Below are 4,367 nucleotides of genomic sequence, written 5' to 3'. Positions count from 1 at the left end.
TCAGTTTCTGTCTGCCGATACAACTCACAAAACTTTGGTCGTCCCGAAGCTTTAGTAGAAGGCACTTGCCCAAGGTGCCATGTTTCACGCAGTGGGACGGAACCCGGAGCCATGTGGGTGGGAAGCAAGTTTCTTACCACACAACCAGTTCTGGGTCTACATGTATATAAACATGTAAATGCACAAATGTATATGTATATACACATATCGCACGCGCACGCGCACACACACACACACACACACACACACAAATGCATGTATGTATGTATGTATGTATGTATGTATGTATGTATGTATGTATGTATTAGATTGACTTTACCGGTGTATTCAGTCAGTAATTCGAATACAGAAATTTGTAGATTCACAAATGGGAACCTTTATAAAGGGGAGAAAGTAGAGATTCTTTAGCATTTAGACAAAATGTAGAAATATGAGATTAAAAGCAAATTATTATAACAAAGGGCGGGAATAAAATTCATAAATTATAAAACATAGATAAATAAATAAATAGTGTTAATGTAAACAAATGAAGAATACGACGAGAAAAATGGAATAAACAAACAGAGTAAAAGAGGGGAAAGAAGAGAAAGATGAGGGTAAGGAATGGAAGGAATATGATGTAAGAACGGATGGCTCGAATGCGTATACGAAGAACGCGCACTCACTCATATATTGGGTCATCCCATAAACAATGCGGTTTTTCCAATTGCATTAAATAAAAATCGGAGGTGAACAAGATAGACCACCTTCATCAACTTGCTATAAAAGTAGGTACTAATTTTACCTTATCTTTATTCTTAGTACAAGTTTCGAAGAGTGCAGTTCAATTTTAACAGTTATTTTTCCAAAGCTATAATGGAAGTGAAAAAGGAGCATATTCGGCATATTTTACTTTATGAGTTTAATAAAGGAAGCAACGCAACGGAAAGTGCAAGGAATATTAATGCAATATATGGGGATCGGACAATAAATAAGCGTAAGCCAGTGTCAACAGGTGGTTCCAGAAATTCCGAGGCGGAAACTACAGCCTAGAAGACGAACCTTGTCCTGGAAGATCTGTAGAGCTCGACGAGGACGTCCTGCAAACCCTGGTGGAACAAAATACCCTCGTAACTTTGAGGAGCTAGCAGAAAAGCTTGGATTTAGTCATTCAACCATTCATCGACACCTGCGCTAGAAGAAAAACGACCATCTTTGGTTTCAAGACGAAAAGTGTCTTTCCATCAGGATAATGCTCGGCCACATACTGCGAGGATGACATTCCAAAGGCTGGAGCAGTTTGAATGGGAAACGATGCTTCACCCACCATATTCGCCGGACATTGCCCTATCTGATTGCAATTTATTTTGCAGTCTTCAAAATAATTTAGACAGAAAAAAATATGAATTCTGTAGACAAAGTCAGAACAGTTCTGGAGGAGTATTTTTCGTCGCGGACAAGTGAATTTTCGAAGAGGGGCCTTGCAAGTCTACCAGATAGATGGAAGAGCATATATATGTAGTTTGTCTATTTAGCAAGAAGTTCAGCCAAAATTTGAAATCTACATTATTGCGTTACTAATCAATTTTCGACCTTAAATCATGAACTTCGGCTTTCAATGTGCTTATTTTTTTATCTAGTTGCTTAGAAACAGGAATGATTTTTTCTTGGTGTGGCGGATCAATCAGTTCAGATTGTTTATTATTTACCATTTGGCTCATAAATCATCAGTTCATTTATCAACACTTTGATAAAGAGAAATTGTGTACCCTTATCAAACAGGTAGTCATGATGGGTATATTGGGCTTCGTATAATTGTACCCCAATGTCACTTTGATGGTATGCGCTGCTCTCTCATACATATAAACGACGAGCTCCTACCAAACTCATTCACAAGGCTTTGATTAGCGCGGGGTTATATAAGACATGCCCAAGATATCATGAGAGTGGGAAGCAAATTTCTGACCCTACAGCCACGTCTACGCATATATTTAATATTAATAGTAACTGTTTACGTATAATTGCCAGCAGCAGCAGCAACAATAGCACCACCAACAGCAGCAGCACCTACGACAGCAAAAGGCGCAGCGGTGACGGTAGCAGCAACAACAACAATAACAGCATCAACAACAACAGCTCCTACAACAGCAACAGGCGCAACGGCATCACGATCCCACAGAAGTACATAGGGTGCACTGGGAACTCTCTCAAACAGCGTATTTCCAATAATCTGTCCTCCTTCAGAGACCTAGAAAAGAGATTCTAGCATATCTGGCAATTACGAGACGAAGAGATTCCATACTCGATCGCATGGAAAATACTTCGGAACCCAGGCCCCTACATCAACGGGACGAAACGATGTAAGTCATGCATTGCCGAATGCACGAGGATCCTTAAAGACTCGCTCGTGCCAGGGGTCATCCTGAACGCTAGGACGGAGATTTTCGGACCATGCTTGCATTTTAGAAAATTCCTGCTGGCTATTTGGAATCCGCATAGCGGTATCACAGCCGGAAACCAATAGCCAAGGCCGAAGGGAGACACTCGTTTACCTTCATGATGCTTTGACGACCGCAAGATAGCAGCGCGGCCGATGATCGATGGATAATGGCAAAGGGAGATAATCACCTAGGGTTTTACTCTTAAAAACGAGGCTTTCCCCCTCCATATTTATAGAGGTCTCAGGCCAGCAGTGTTTGGGGTCTGAAGATACGACGTAAGGCTAAACCCCTTAACAATAGATCCATTTATTTCGGTTAGTGACTTATTCACGAATATACCAACACTAGCGCCGCTAAGGGTAATATTCTCTGCGAACGCACAAAAGCTTTTTTCAGAGTTATTTACTTTGAACTGTTATTATCTCATATCTGATTAGCTTGTTATTACGTAACATGCTTCACGATTTTAGTATACATACCTTATTAGTATTTCCTTCTAAGTTCTGTATACTCTGGGAACGTATTACAGCCCTTTTCAGGGCTACTTTATTTGAATTCTTACTATCGGATAATTAATTTCATGTTAGTATATTAATGGCTTCACAACTTGGCTATTCATAACTTATTGGGAATTCCTAAAAACAAGATCCTGTGTAAGACAGTTCGGTATTCTCAATAAATGCATAAAAACCGTTTTAAGGGCTACATACTTTGTATTGTTGTTACTGGATTAGCGAAACAATTATGAGAACTGAGATAAGAGATAAGCCCCGCTTTCCCGGGAATTACTGGGTACGTCAGCTAGTGTGTGTGTGTATATATATATATATATATATATATATATATATAGATATAGTTGAAATTTACAGAAAAACAAAAGACGAAGAGGTGTATAAACATCAAACAAGTGTATTAGTTTAATGCTCGAGAAGGTTAGAAAGTCTTTTACGTTTCGAGCCTACGCTCTTCAACAGAAAGGAACACGAGGAAATAAACAGACAGAGAAACACTAAGGCATGTGTACAGGCCTTAGTGTTTTTCCATCACCACTTGACAACCAGTGCTGGTTACTTTATATCTTCCGTAATCTAGCTGTTCAGCAAAAAGGACCGATAGAATATGTACAAGGCATGGTTTATTTATATGTTATATCAATATTATGGAAATATGGGATTTCAGTACCGTCGTTTCCTGTTTCTGTCGCATTTTACTGTGAAACTGCATGCTAACTTTGACCATAGATCTGTTTACTCAGGACCGACCCGGGCAAAGCAACAACAGCAACAGCAACAGCAACAGCAACAACAGCAGCAGCAGCAGCAACAGCAACAGCAGCAACAGGGTGCTTCCCTTTTTCTTTCTCTCACCCTCTCACTTCTATTCTAGCCTTTCCACTTTCGCCTTTTCTCACCCTCTCTCTTTTATTTTAGCCTTTTTCCTACCTCTTTTTCTCCCTTCATCCCTTCCCTTTTTCTCTCTCTGTCACTCTTCCTCTCTCTTGCTGACTTTCTCCTCTGCCTGCTGTTGTCACATGGTCCACGGCCAGCTTTCTGCCTTTCTCTCACTGGTCCCGTAGCTGACCAGTCCTTTAGGATATCTTCTAAGTGTTACCCACTATTCTTGTCTTCTTGGCCCCAAGGTTCGTCTGTTCGTCCTTGTCCACCGTCCTACATCACTCTCTGTGTTGTTTTGCTTCGTTTACTCTCGGTCCTGAATTCCGCGCAATATTTTTTTTTTTGTGGGCACCGCCAATATGGTAAGCCCTCAATCTTACCATTAATGGTACGAAACTGAGTATTACCGATTGGTTGATAACTGATGAAGAATTGAGGACCTTCTGTATTTGTCTCCCGTCCAGTTGTTCACTCAGTATTGTTATGTCGTTTGTTTATTTACCGTACATCTTTTCATTTATTAAGTAATGGAACGCAACACACACCGAATTTA

Source organism: Octopus bimaculoides, chromosome 4 (assembly GCF_001194135.2).
Source record: "Octopus bimaculoides isolate UCB-OBI-ISO-001 chromosome 4, ASM119413v2, whole genome shotgun sequence".
In the NCBI taxonomy this organism is placed as follows: domain Eukaryota; kingdom Metazoa; phylum Mollusca; class Cephalopoda; order Octopoda; family Octopodidae; genus Octopus; species Octopus bimaculoides.
This window is presented reverse-complemented; position numbering follows the sequence as displayed.